Source organism: Cupressus sempervirens, chromosome 5 (assembly GCF_028749045.1).
Source record: "Cupressus sempervirens isolate cs-2001-9-10 chromosome 5, ASM2874904v1, whole genome shotgun sequence".
Lineage (NCBI taxonomy): Eukaryota > Viridiplantae > Streptophyta > Pinopsida > Cupressales > Cupressaceae > Cupressus > Cupressus sempervirens.
Window position 1 is genome coordinate 992750515 of NC_143122.1, and position 16647 is coordinate 992767161.

Sequence of the window (16647 nt, forward strand, 5' to 3'; positions counted from 1 at the left end):
AACGGAATTTTTCCTTTATATTTACCTTTTCCTTTTTGTAACCTTCTTGCAAGTAGGGCTTCAATGGCTTAAAGGTCATTATCAGATTCTTCTTCTTCTTCTTTGTTGTCAGATTGTTTTCTTTTTTTGTTTCCTCCCTTTATACCAAGATTTAGTTTGGCTTTGAATGTTGATTCAATTTTATGAGACCCATGAAGATAGTTATCAAAGTTATCCAACTCAAAAGCTATAAACATTCCCATTAGTGTATCCAAAGTTATATCATTTTTGGGATCACATATCATCTCTTGAATAGATGAAACTCTAATTACATAAATAAGAAGAAGAGTTCTTAATACCTTGTTGACTATTGTCACATCATGTATTGTTCCTCATGAGACTTTGATTGCACTCACACTTTCTTTAATTCTTTCACTATATTTTGCAATGTTTTCATCTTCTCTCATCTTCATCTGATCAAATTGACCTTGTAGACTTTCTACTTTGGCTCTCCTTACATTTTCTTCTCCTCCATAGATATTTTGTAGCATGTTACACATTTCATGAGCAGTAGGAAAATCTTTGACTTCATCAAATTCATAATAATTGAGAGTAGAAGCAATGTTAATCATCATTGTATTATGATTCTTCAATTCCCCCATTTGATCCATAGGCAAAGGACTAGGAGGTGCCATATACTTGCTCTCTAGGAGTTTTAGGATTGTATCTCCAGTGGTTCCCAAATGCAACTTCATGAATTCCTTCCATGCTTTGAAGTTATCTTTGTTCAATTTAGGAATCTCTCTTCTATAAGACATCTTGATCTTTAGCTTAGGTCCTTGAAACCTTTTCTATAAGCACCAAACATTCTGATACCAATTGTTAGAAATATAAGAGGAGTAATCAAGAGGGGAGGGGTGAATCAATTGATGTCAATGAAAACTTCCTTTTACCTCACAACTTGGTTAGAACTAGAAATCCACTATAACTCAGTTAAAAAAGAAATCTTGAGATATTAATGTGTATTAACCTTTAGTAACTTAGTTGTAGAAAGATAAAGCAATAAGAAAATAATATGAACACATGAGACAAAAATATTTAACATGGAAATCCAATTTGTTAAAACCACTAATGTAACTAGTTACAACTTTTCACTCTTCTAAAGTGAGCCTTGTTAGGAGCCAACCGTGTTAAAGGCTACAAAACACACTGTTAGGTGTGACCTTGTTAAAGTATTTAAATCACCCTATTAAGAGTGGCCTTGTTAGAGGTCTTTAAGAAACTTCAATTTAGAAATCCCACCTTGTTAGAGGATTTACAAAATGACTGTTAAATCAACTTTGTTAAGAGATTTCTTCACTGCTACAATTGTTAGAGAGTAACAATGATTGACCTAATTGATGAAGTAACTAGATTGAAAATTCAAATCACTATTCTAGTTTATTCTCTAATCCTTCCTGATTAGAATATTCTTTGTATTTCCTTGGATACTCTACCCTTAATCAGATATCCTTTTTAATTCATTTTTTTTCACAACTTCCTCATTTAATCCACAATTTGACCATATATATATGAAATCCAAGGTCAAGTTGGCTTGACTACCTTTTTAATTAAAAAAATTACATCCACTAAGTTGGCCTACATAAACCAAAAAATAAAGAAAGTTATTCTATTGTAGTTCAGCTTGCACTAAAACTGGGTCACTCAGTTACCACTAATTTCCTTTGTAATTGATCTGACTTGGTTTACATTAAACTTGTTTGGTAACCAACTTGACTCGGTTTACATTGAAATCCCTTCGATGACTGATCTAGCTTGGTTTATACTACATCACTAAACTTTTCTTCTTAGAACTTTTGCTCAGTTGATATTGGAGTCTTCTGAGCTCCGTTACAAGTGGAAGTGCTTAGTTAGAGTACAACATTTGTGTGACATCAATGAAAATATACAATTGAATAATTATTATCAAAAACCTTAGGTATAGGTCCACATGTTAACTAAATTACTATATCTAAGAGTATGTAAGCTTACTCTTAAATATAGAACCTTGCTAAATTAAATAACAAATATTATATGAAGAACAACATAGAAATCAACATCTGGGGAGATGAAGCATAACTTCCATTCGTTGTAACATTAAATTATGCATAATAAGGATAATTTTCCTTTAAAGGTTGACAATATGAAGCTAATCTCATAGAATTCAGAAAGGAAAATATATGATTTCCAAAATCAAATTGTTAGACAAAAAAACTAGAAAATAGAAAACAAAAGAATATATTTTTGGGGATGCAAGATTGCCAACAAGCCAAGGATGCTCCTATATTAGATTGACACCCAAGGTGACAATTTTTTTTCTATAAGGACTTATGAAAATATGAGAGAATTCAAAACATAAATCCCATGCTCATTCTCAATCCACAAATTCTCTTCATCAATTAACATAGAAGTCTATCCAAACTTACTGTATCAACTAACTGTTCTATTAGACATCTCAGATTTCTACTACTACTACTACTAGGATATAATGAATCATAACTAATAAATGTCTGCATCTGATTAGAATATTTATTTCCTTTAGCTCTTCTCTTAATGACATGATCAAATAATTTTAAGTCAAGTTGTCTTTCATTAGAAATAACGTTAACCATATGTTATGTTGTCTTCACACCGAAAGTCTTGAAAAAACTAAGGTTATTTTCTTTACCATCTTCCTCATCCTTTAAAGGAATTAAAACAAACTTCTTTCCATATTTCTCAACTATAATAGTATTCTTTCCACAATCATGTATAGCTCCTCTATCAAATTTCCAAGGTCTTACAATTAAAACATGACAAGAACTCATGTCTAGTACATCCACTTTTTGATCTTCCTTTACTAACAAGTTATGTTTGTCAAATTTTACACTAGAAAATTCAAAAGCATGGTGTCCATCCTTACCACATTAAAAATAAGTACCTCTAAATACAAACTTCTTATCAGAAATAACTTTCTTACCCTTATCAACTTTAGTCACTTCTTTACCTTTATTTCTTCCTAACTTCTCTTTAGCCTTCAATGCATATTGATAAGAATCTTCAACTGAAATAAGTTTTAACATACTCAACTCATCTTAAAAATTGGATTTCAAACCATTAACAAAACTTGCAACCCTTTCCTTAGAAGATTCACAATGTTCAAAACTGATTTGTATATTGTAAAACTCTTCATTATAATTTTTCAAAGATATATCTTTCTGTTTCAAGTTTTGTAATTTCTTAAACAATTCAAATTCATAGTCTCAAGAATCAATTTAGCGTTCAATCAAGAAACCATGGGTTTCCATCGAAATTTTTTTGGGCTCATCATTATCTTCTCTATCCTTTTGCAATTCTTTCCACCATAAGGCATCATGAGTACCTATCAACTTAGTCTGTGCTAACCTAACCTCTATGGATCTACAATATTTTGAAGCTCAAAGTACTCCTCAAGATCATTAATCCAATCTCTGAATTTACTAGGATCTAAAGAATTAAAATATTTTTAAACTTTTATTCTATAACTCTTAACAACTTGTGCCATAGATTTCAATAATGTTTCTTCTTATATACAAATCTCTACTTCAATTTCTTCAAGATCTTCAGCAATTGCAACATATTCCTCTTTTGTTTCAATATTCCTTCTCAATCCATTCAAGACATTTTGACTTTCATTCCTCATCTTAGCCTTGAATTCTTCAAACATATGTTCCAATATCTTAGGATCTATTCTTCAAGGTGGCATACAAAATTACAACGAGGTGAAACTATCTCAAACTTTGGTGATCTATCCACCAACCAGGATCAACAAGTTTGTAATATGATTCCAACAAAACTTGAACAAGCCTTCCATAACTGTGAGAGTAAACCACAATCTACCACCTCACAACCAAGGAATTAAGGTCTTCACAAGCTCAACCATGAACAAATCAGCAACTCAAATCTAACCACTCTTTGATAAGTCACCCAAATATCAAATCTTCACTTTGATACCATCTAATACAATACAAGGTAGGTGTGCCTCCAAAGGAAATGACCAAGCCTCTAGAAAATACTATACAACATAAGTATAATAAGGTACAATTGTAGATAAATCACTTTAGTAAAAAAAAATCTTCATACACAATTGAATATTGATTGATTAAATCAGATACAAAATGATAAGCAATATGCCAGGCTGTAAGGCTAGTTATGGCCAATAAATTCCATATTATAGACCAAAAATTACTACTCTCGAGTCTAACTTCTTGAACATGAGTAATCACCAAGATTCTACATAACTACTCATTTTTGAGACTCAAAGACATTATATATATAACCATTAGAACAAGTAACCCTCACTTAATTAATAACTAGATACATAATACATGATAAAACATTATGTGACTATACGTGTAGGTTCACACATTAACCAACTACCTAGATCCAAAAGTGCATAAGATAACTCTTAAATATAAAAACTTTCTAAATTAGATACCATGCATTGTATGAAGAAAAACATAGGAAACCAACACCCGAGGGTATGAATCATACATTTTATCAGTTGTAACATTAAATTATGTACACTTAGGATAATGTTCCATGATACGTGAACACTATGAAGCCAAGCTCACAAAATATAGAAAGGAAAAAAAAGTGTCCATTGAAAAAAACTGTCAGATAGATAATTAGAAAATAAAAGCGAATATCATTTTTGGGGATGCAAGGTTGCCAATATCCCAAGGATGCTCCATTGTCACAGTCCCTAGTGAGGACACCTTTGATGAGGACCTACTATTATGTGATGTTGATATTGCACTATGTGATAACCCAGTTAGCGTAATTAGAAGTTATCTCTGGAAAATTACAAATGAAGTTCCTTGATTTTCAAAAATATACCCTCAAACTCTCGAGTGACAAGAGAGGGAGAAAATAATGATGGATTGAGAAAATAGCTTAAGATTAAGTAGTAAGTTAAATGTTTAATTATAAAAAAAGTTTAATAATATTTTTTTTAGTACTCTTTTATGTCATGAACTAAAATATGGACTTGTTATTTTCATATATTTTTTACATTATCATGAACCTTAGGACTCTGATGAGGGTACTAGTACTAATGGTTATGTCTATGATCATGTGCAAATGATGCCTCACACAAGGTTACCTAGATGTGAACTTCCCACTAAAATTTCAAAAAAAATAGTGTATAAACATCCTCTACTACATAACATATTGGTACATAGATCCCTCTCTTGCTCTCTCTTTTGTTATGTGTTTATTTCCCTTGAAGTGTTCTTTTTTGGGGGCATCTCATAACAATGCATTCATTTTTTGCAGTAGGAAATGAAAAAATGATGATGCAATTCCATTCTATGGATATTTTGTGGTGAAGGACTTCTCATTTCTTGTGAATGATGATGAAATGATTCCCTTGAAGATAGTAAAGGTTCTAGGTACTACAAAGTTATTATTATATATAGTGTAATTATAATTTCACTTATTGATCACTTTTATTTACTAATGATCCCATGATTTTTCACAAGGAATGATCATTTTTATAATATCTTAATGATAAGTCATTGCATATATTTGGGCCCATGATATGTCAAAGGTGGAACATCATATGTAGATGAACCCTAAACTACCATTTTGATTTCATATCATTGCTAGAATAGTTTTCCTTTGATCCATTTCTTGAACTATATTAAAGGTAGATTGTCTTCATTTATGAATCTAATAGTTTTTCTTTTGCTTAAAAGGTGGCATGAGGAAGATAAAAAGGTAAAATATGAACTCGTAGGGCATATGATTGAGTTATTTGGAGGTTGCACATTCAAAAAAGTCAAGATCCATAAGAAAGATGGGTTATGTCTAAAGTATTTTAAGGACCATTATAGGTCACATTTAGTGAATAAATTAAAGTATGAGTTGTTGAGATATGATTGCAAAAGATCATTGTTGAGAGAGATTATTGAAAGAGGGAGATTGTTGAAGAAGACTATATCATTGTTTTGTCACTAATGTCAAACCTTCTATTTGCTGGTAAGAAAATTGCTTATAAGATTCAAGAACTATGACTTATTGATTGATGAAGAGGATTTGATCAATAATATGTAACAAAAGCACCTAGAGGAAAGGTTGAGTTATGATTATGTAATTAAGTACAAGGATCGGTTAAGACAATGATGACATGATGTACTGCTAATCTACTTAAGGTTACAAATGTTGGCTACACTAAGAAAGTTTAGAAGAGAAAGTTACACAAAGTTTTTCTATCAAGCTTGACCAAGTGGATAGTAGGTGCCAAGAAAATTCAATACATGCTAAGCAAAAAGTTAGTTGGAGTTGAGTAAAAGAACATTCTAGTGGATGCCAAGAAAGATAGTTGATGTTGAGTAAAGTCTAGTTGATGTCAAGCATCAGTAAACTTTAGTTGATGCTAGATGATTTCACAATAGATGCTAAGCAATGCAGTATATGCCGAGCATCATAGGGTTGATAATGCCGAGTTGTTGGATTATGTCAAAGATCAAAGATTTACCGAATCTAAGACAACATGTTTGTTTTCTTGAAACTTGTGAACTAGGAGGAAGATAAGGTTGATGAGCTGGTGGCACAAAACTTGATGTAAACCATTTTGAGGCAAATTTAAATGGATTCTAGGAGAAGTTTCTAGAAGAGATACAAGATATGGGGTAGATACATTGTATTCAACCTAATCCATCCAAATCTTAATCTTGATGATGGAAAATGAGTCTAAAAATATCCTAATTTCCTATTTATAGGAATGTCTAGTCATGAAGCAAAATTTGTCATGTGCGAGAACCTAAGGAAGAGAAGGAGTTAAGGGTTTTGCTTCATCAAGTGACCTAAGAGAAGAGTCTGCAATGGCATGTTAAGAAAGAATGCTTAAGAAGATTAATGTTTGAAGGGTGAACAAGCTATCAGAGCTACAAAGTATGAAAGCCAAGAAGAATTGAGAATTGAAAAGAGATCTATATCCTGCAAGAAAAGTTGTAAGTTGTACCAGATAAAAGCTCTATTGTTACTCTCTAATAATTGGATAAGTCTAGGGTAAATACTTTGGATTAAGGTTTACCTAATAGTCATTTGTAAATCCTTTAACTGGGTGGCACTCCAAGTGAATGGCCTAAAGTCTTATAACAATGTTCACTTCTAATAGGGTGATTGAAATCCCTTAATTGGGTCACATTTAATAGTGTGTATTGGAACTTTTAATAAGGTTGGCTTTTCACAGGACATCACTTCAAAAGAGTGAAAAGGAGTAGCATGTTATTGGTGGTTTTTCCCAAATTGGGTTTCCATGTAAATCATTTTGTCAAGTGTGTTAATAAATCTGTCATGTTTCATGTTTTACATTTCTACAAGCTGATTTGACAATAACATACAAGTTTTAGTGATTGCATAATCTTATGCATGCATGCATGGGTATGAATGTTTTGTGGGTTCACTAATTTGTTAAAAGTTTTATTTATACATTTGGAACTTGGATAATTGATTCACCTTCCTCCCCCTCTTAGTTATTCTAAAGTATTCCAACAATTGGTGTCAGATCCATCTGTTTAAGAGGAGTAGTTTAAAGGTACTAGAAGCACAAAGATCGAGATTTCTAAAAGAGAAGTACCCAAGCTCAATAGAGATAACTTTACTACATGGAAAAGTTTGGTGAAGCTACACCTTGGAGAACTTAGAGATCATGCACAATCTACCATTTCAATAGAACATGTTGATCTAGTTGGAGTTCTAACTACTGAAGATATGAAGAAGAAGAAAGAACACAATCAAGCAATGTTGGAGATTGCCTCTACTCTAAGCTATGTTGAATTTGATGATATCAAAGGTATTGATAGTGTGAAGAAAATGTGGGATGCCCTAGCTACCATCTATGGAGAAGAATTTTTTTATCAAAGAGCCAAATCTGAAAGTCTTAGAGGTAAGTTTGATGATATGAGAATGGAAGAAGGTGAAAATATTTCTCAATATGTTGCTAGAATAAAAGAAGTTGTTAGTACAATAAGAGGAACCACTAGTTATATAGATGATGATACTATGTTAGGAAAAGTCTTGAAAAAACTACTACCTATTTATGCTATTAGAGTTTTTGCAATTCAAGAACTGAGATGTATTCCAAGAAATGATCTAACTCTTGAAGGTCTAGTAGGTAGACTCATTGATTTTGAGCTATCTAACTTTGGTAATTACAAACTTGAGAGTCTTGAATCTACTTTCAAAGCTAAGTTGTTACTAAAGGATTTTGATGAGGTGAAGCAAAAGAAGAAGAAGAGAAAGATAAAATATGTATCCAGTGATAGTGATACAGATGAGAAGGATGTTGAACAATTGGAAGCACTATCGACAAAAAGATCTCATAGAGGAAAAGGAAAGTTCAAAGGTTTTTTACCCATCATTTGTTTCAATTGCAATGAGGTTGGTCATCTTGCTATAAGATTTACACAGAAGAAGAACTATAGAGGTGGTGACAAGTACAAGATCAAAAGAGAAGATGAGAACAAAGATTACAAAGACAAAGGCAAGAAGTCATGCTACATTACTGAAGAGCAAACCAAGATGATTCTGATGAACATGATGATGAAGTGGTGTATGTTGTAATGAAGGATGAATCTGATGAAGATGAGGTGACTACACTTGTGACTTGTGTGAACAAAAATGATAGATTGATCATTGACAATGGATGCTCACATCACATGACTAGAGACAAGAATAAGTTCATTACCTTGAATTGTTATGATGGAAATAGTGTAATATTTGGTAATGATGCACCATGCTTAATAAAAAGAAAAGGTTCTATCAAACTCATTGATAAGATTTCATGTGACAATGTTTACTATGTTGAAGGACTAAACTACAATATATTGAGTGTTTCACAATTGAATAATTTGGGATGCAAGGTTGAATTCAAAAAAAAGACTGCTAATATATATGACACAAATAGGAATATGATTGGAAAAGGTGATCAAACTAGAAGTAATCTATTCTATCTTGATAAAGAAGATGCTACTTGTCTTGTTGCAAAATTTAATGATGTATGGCTTTGGCACAAAAGATTATGTCATGTTAACTTTTATAACTTGGTTAGTATTAGTAACATGAAGAAAGTTAGAGGGTTTCCTAAGTTGAAGAAGCCTGATAATGTAGTGTGCAAACAATGTCAGCTAGGAAAAATGATAAAGTCAAGCTTTAAGAGTAAAGCTTATACCTCTAAAGAAATAAAAGAGATTGTTCATACTAATTTGTGTGGACCAATTGAGGTGCAAAGCTACAAGGGAGAGAAGTACCTAATCCTATTTGGTTATGATTATTCTAGGACGATGATAATTATGCTTTTGAAACATAAATCTAATGCTTTTCAAATATTTAAGTGGTACTTGGCAAGAGTTGAGAAAGAAATAGGTAAAAGTCTGAAATGTTTGAGACCTAACAAAGGAGGATAATTCACATCAAATGAATTTGAGATGTCCTGTAATGATAGAGGAATCAAAACATAGACATTTTCTCCTAGGACCCCTCCATAAAATGGGATTTTTGAATGAAGAAATAGGTCTATAATGGACTATGCTAGAACACTCATGATGGAGAAGAATGTTGCTTTGAAATATTGGAGATAAGCTGTAAGTACTACTATCTATACCCTAAACCATGTGCAAATCAAGAAAGGTACTCATTGAACACCTTTTGAAATATGGTATGGATATCCACCCAATGTAAAATACTTAAGGTATTTGGAAGTAAATGTTACATTCTTAAAGAGGTTAGGAATGGTAAGCTTGATGCAAAAAGAGAAGAAGGTGTATTCCTTGGATATTCCATAAGAAGAAAAGCTTATAAGTGTTTAAATACTAACACTAACAAAATTGTGGAAAGTGCAAATATGAATTTTGATGAATATACAAAAGTACATGAGGCTGAACATGTGAAAGAACTAGAAGAATAGAAATCATTTGTATACTTTTATAAAGGAATGTCTATTAAAGAAGATGCTACAAATCAAGCTACAAACTAACAACAAGTTTTAGTGAGTGCCGAGTCACATCGTACGAATGGTGAGCTGCATTCAAGAACTAAGCTACATTCAGGAATCAAGTTGCATTTAGATACCAAGTTAAGAAATAAAGAAGATGTACATTCTAATTCTAAGATTAGTACACATGAAAGAGATGTTGAGATACTTGATAGAGATGTACACAATGATTCTAAAGTTGAAATACAAACTGAACAAGCAAGAACTAAACCAAGATTGTCCAAATATCAAAAGACATCATCTTTCTAATAAAATCATTGGAAATAAAGATGCTAGGCCAATGACAAGAAACAGATTGAGAAGTGAATCATGTTTGCTGAGTGTGAAGGAGCCTAAATTAGTGAAAGATGCACTTGAAGATGTTGACTAGTATAGAGCCATGAAAGAAGAGATTGAAAAAATAGATAAGAACAAAATATGGAGTGTAGTTCCTAGACCTAAAGAAAAAAATGTGATTGGCACCAAGTGGGTATTAAAAAAAAAGCTAGATGAAAATGTTGAATTCACAAGAAAAAAAGAAAGATTAGTTTGCAAGGGATATGCACAAGAAGAAGGAATTGACTACGGGGAGACATTTCCCCCTTTTTCTAGAATGGAAGGAGTAGGAACTCTACTTGCTTATGGTGCATACAAAAGTTTCAAAATTTATTAGATGGATGTTAAATCTACTTTTCTAAATGACATACTAGAGGAAGAAGTTTACATAGAACATCTAGAAGGTTTTGTTGATGATAACAATAAGAAAATGGTATGTAGACTACACAAAGCTCTATATGGTTTGAAACAAGCACCACAAGCATGGTATGAGAGACTTCATACTTATCTTGCGAAGATTGGATTTGAAAGGACTGATGATACTAACAATGTGTACATAAAGATAGAGAAATGTAAAGGTATTTTGTTATCTAAAATATTTTTTTATGATATCATAGTTGGAGGACAATATGCTTTATGTAAGGATTTTGTAAATTAGATGAAGTAAGAATTTGAAATTTCTATGTTTAGAGAAATCAAAATTTTTGTGGGATTACAAGTATATTAGATGAAGTATGGTATGTAAATCACCCAGTCAAAGTATGCCAAAGAAATATTGAAAACTGTTAGATTAGAGGATTCCAAACTAGTAAGTACACCTATGGTGACAGACACAAGTTGTTAAAGAATGATGATTCTGTTGAAGTGAATCAAACATTATATAGGTCTATGATTAGAAAATTGCAATATGTAGTACATAGAAAACTAATATTGCATTATCTATAGGGATAGTTGCAAGATTCTCTGCTAATCCTAGGGAGAATCATTTAATTGTTGTGAAGAGAATAATGAGATATTTGAAAGGAATAGAAGAATTTGGTCTATACTACAAGAAGAATGAAAAGTTTGAATTGAGAGCCTACACTAATGCAGATTGGGCTAGAAACATTGATGACAAAAAGAGCACCAGTGGAGGAGCTTTTTTCTTAGGCAAGAGACTAGCCACTTGGACTAGCAAGAAACAAAGTTGTACTTCACAATCTACTACTAAAGCTAAATATGTTGTTGCTACTGTAAACTGAACAAATATTGTATGGATCAAATAGCTACTTAAAGGAATGAAGGAAGAAATCACAGAAACCATGATACTTTATTGTGATAATACAATTGCTATCAATATATCAAAGAATCTAGTGATGCATACAAAGACAAAGCACATTGCAATCAAGTATCATTACTTGAGAGAGTTAGTTCAAGATAAAGAGGTGAAGATGGAATATGTTAACTCAAAGGAACAAATTGCTGATATCTTCACAAAATCATTACCTAAGGGTGTTCACAAGTATCTAAGAGGTAAACTAGGTGTGATACCCCTATCAAAGGCTGTCTAAGTAACAAGAGGAGTACCCTACATAAAAAAAGATGATATTCATATGTTACAAATTGATACATAGAATCTTACTCTAGGAGTTGTCTAAAGTAATCACAGAGTTGAAACTTCAAATTAGTCACAAGCAAGGAGAAGCTGAAGAAACTAAAAAAGCTTATATCTGTATGTTTTAAGATGACAAGTTTCTGGTATATGTCTTTGACATTTTTGTCAAAGAGGGAGAAAGTACATTAAACTAATCATTATTTTAGGGAGAAAGTATATCAGAGAAAGATATCAAGAGATTACTATAAAAAAAAGCTAGAGAGTGTTACTAATCTTATAGGGAGATTAGATAATTGTTGATGTTGTTAATTAGTAGAAGAAAAATAGAGAAGAATGTAAGAAAGAGGGAGAAAGCCTAATCTACCTAGTGAGGGAGAGGGAGTTATAAGAAAAAGTTTTGTAACCTAATCAGAAGATGAAAGTTGCTGATAGAGGGAGAAATTTTGATACAAATTTTCTTTTTGGTATTGTCTTACTATTTTAACCTAGTTAATTTAGTTGGACAAGATGTTCATCATTTGATTAACTTGGTTAATCAGTTTGGTTTTCCATCAATGCCAAAGAGGGAGATTATTGAGATATGATTGAAAAATATCATTGTTGAGAGAGATTATTGAAAGGATATTATTGAAGTAGACTATGCATTTTAGTCATTTTTTTCTCACTAATGTCAAACCTACTATTTGTTGGTAAGAAAACTGCTTATAAGATTCAAGTACTATCACTTAGTTGAATGATGAAGAGGATTTGATCAATAAGATGTAACAAAATCACCTAGAGGAAAGGTTGAGTTATGATTATGTAATGAAGTACAAGGATTAGTTAAGGTAGTGATGACATGATGTATTGATAATATACTTAAGGTTAAAAATGTTGGCTACACTATGAAAGGTTAGAAGAAAAAGTTACACAAAGTTTGTCTACCAAGCTTGACCAAACGGATAGCAGGTGCTGAGAAAAGTCAATACAAACTGAGAAAAAAGTTAGTTGGAGCCAAGTAAAAGAAAATTCTAGTGGATGTTGAGCAAGATAGTTGATGCCAAGTAAAGTTTAATTGATGCTCAACATCAATAAAATTTAGTTGATGCTGATTGATTTCACAGAAGATGCAAAGCAATGCAGTATCTGTCAAGCATCAGAAGGTTGATAATGATGAGCTATTGCATTATGTTAAAGATCTAAGATTCACTAAATCTAAGCCAACATGTTTGATTTCTTGAAACTTGTGAACCACGAGGAAGATAAGGTTGATGTGTTAGTGGCACAGAACATGATATAAACTATTTTGAGGCAAATTCAAATGGATTCTAGTAGAGGTTTCTAGAAGAGATACTAGATATGGGATAGATAAATTGTATCCTACCTAATCCATTTGAATCCTAATTTTGACGATAGAAAATGAGTGGAAAATATCCTAATTTCCTATTTATAGGAATGTATCAACAATAAAAGAGCTAATATGCATACTAGGAAATAATCTGAGCTTTGAAGGTATAATAGGTAGACTCACTGCATTTGAGTTATCTAACTTTTACAACTGCAAACCTGAAAATGTTGAATCTGCTTTTAAGGCCAAGTTATCACTAAAAGATGCCGAACAGGTGAAATCAAGGAAAGGAAGAAAAATGAAGTATGTATCTAGGGACAGTAGCACTGATGAGGAAGATGTGGAACAATTGGAAGCATTGCTCGCTAGAAGATTTCATAGGGGCAAAGGAAAATTCAAAGGTAAGATGCCTATCATTTGTTTCAATTGCAATGAAGTAGGTCATATTGCTGCAAGATGTCCACAGAAAAAGGATTCCAAGGAAGGCAACAAATACAAGAACAGAAGAGATGATGACAAGAGAGCTTACAAAGAAAAAGGTAAGAAGTGTTATATTGTTGAAAAAAATTCTGATGACAATGATGATGAAGTTGTTTATGTAGCCATGAAGGACCAATCTGATGAAGAAGAAACCATAGCACTGGTGACATGTATAAACAAGAATGACAGATGGATCATAGACAGTGGATGCTCACATCACATGACAGGAGAGAAAAGTAAGTTTGTTAACTTTACTCAGTATGATGGAAATAGTGTTAGATTTGGTAATGATGCTCCATGTCAAATCAAAGGAAAAGGTTTCATTAAGCTCACAGAACAAATTTCATGTGACAATGCATACTATGTTGAAGGATTAAACTACAACTTACTGACTGTCTCACAATTAGGCAATATAGGTTGCAAAGTGGAATTTGAAAACAAAACTGCAAAAATCTATGACACTGATGGTAAAATGATAGGAAAAGGAGATCAAACAAAGAGTAATTTGTTTTACCTTGATATGGATGATATTTCTTGTCTACTTGCAAAATTTGATGATGAATGGTTATGGCATAGATTATTATTTCATGTGAACTTTGACAATATAGTAAAAATTAGTAAAATGAAGAAAGTCAGAGGTCTACCAAAATTGAAGAAGCCTGATAATATCATGTGTAAACAATGTCAACTAGGAAAGATGAAAAAGTCAAGTTTCAAAAGAAAAAACTATACATCTAAAGAGATACTTGAGTTAGTTCACACTGACTTATGTGGTCCAATGGAAATACAAAGCTATAGAGGAGATAAATACATAATGTTACTTGTTGATGACTATTTTAGGATGATGACTGTTATGTTCTTAAAACAAAAATCTGATGCTTTTAAAATGTTTAAGTGGTATGTGGCTAGAGTTGAAAAGGAAACTGGAAAAAGCTTGAAATGTCTAAGATCAGATAGAGGTGGTGAATTTACATCAAATGAATTTGAGATATTCTGTAATGACAATGGAATCAAAAGACAAACGTCAGCTCCTAGAACTCCCCCACAGAATAGAATTGTTGAAAGAAGAAATAGATCTATAATTGTCTGTGCCAGAACATTAATGATGGAAAAGAATGTTGCTCTAAAATACTGGAGAGAAGCTATAAGTGTAGCTATTCATATATTGAACCGAGCACAAGTCAAGAAAGGTACAAATACAACACCTTTTGAATTATGGTATGGTTACTCACCAAATGTAAAACATTTCAAAGTGTTTGGTTGCAAATGTTTTATCCTTAAAGATGTTAAAAATGGAAAATTTGATGCAAAAAGTGATGAAGGCATATTTCTTGGTTACTCCACTAGAAGTAAGGCATATAAGTGTTTGAATATTAACACTAACAAAATTGTGTAAAGTGCAAATGTAAATTTTGATGAGCACATAGAAGTCCAAGATGAAATACCAAAGAAAATGGAAGGATACAGAATCTTTGTATATTCTTATGAAGGAATGACTACTGATGAGGATGATGTTAATCAAATTGAAAATCAACAAGTGTTAGTTTCAGCTGACTCACAACCAATGAATGTCGAGTTGCATTCAAAAGCTGAGTTACAGAATGAAGAAAATGCAAGATCTGATTCTGAAGATAGCATACATGATGAAGAACAACATGACAATGAAGTGCATAGTGATCCTAAATCTGAAAGATCAAATATGGAAACAAGGACAAAGCCAAGATTATCCAAATATGTGAAAAGACATCACCCTGTTGAACAAATAATTGGTGACAAAGATGTAAGACCAATGACAAGGAACAGACTAAGACATGAATCATGTTTGATTAGTCAATTTGAACCCAAGACAGTACATGGTGCATTACAAGATGATGAATGGTATAAAGCTATGGAAGAGGAAATTAATCAAATAAGAAAAAATAAAACCTGGAGTTTGGTTCCCAGACCAAATGACAAGAATGTGATTGGCACCAAATGGGTATTAAGAAACAAACTAGATGAGAATGGTGAGATTACCAAAAACAAAGCCAAATTAGTATGCAAGGGTTATGCTCAAGAAGAAAGAATAGACTATGGAGAAACATTGACTCCTGTTGCTAGAATGGAAGGAGTAAGAACTTTACTTGCATATGCTACCTAAAAAGATTTCAAAGTCTATCAGATGGATGTAAAATCTGCCTTCTTAAATGGTATACTAGAAGAAGAAGCCTACACTGAACAACCAGAAGGATTTGTTGATGAAACCAATAGGGATATGGTGTGTAAGTTACATAAAGCACTCTATGGTTTGAAACAAGCACCTAGAGCATGGTATGAGAGACTTCACAAGTATCTAGTGCAAATTGGATTTGAAAGAACTGATGATAACAACAACATGTACATCAAAGCTGAAGAAGGTAAAGACATTATTGTATCTAAAATTTTTGTGGATTACATAGTATTTGGTGGTAAGGAAGTACTTTGCAAAGGCTTTGCTGACAAAATGAAACATGAATTTGAGATGTCTATGTTTGGAGAAATCAAAATTTTTATTGGATTGCAAGTACATCAACTCAAACATGGAATATCTATTACACAATCAAAATACATCAAAGAAATTATTTAAACATTTGGATTGGAGGAATCCAAACTAGTCAGTACACCAATGGCCACAGGAAACAAACTATCCAAAAATGATGAGTCAGCTGAGGTCAATCAAATAATGTACAGATCCATGATTGGAAAACTACAATATGTTGTATATAGTAGACCAGACATAGCATTAGGAGTTGGAATAGTGGCTAGGTTCTTTGCTAATCCTAAAGAAAATCATCTCATAGCAGTAAAAAGAATAATGAGATATCTCAAAGGGACTGATGACTTTGGTCTATACTACAAAAAGAATGGAAAATTTGA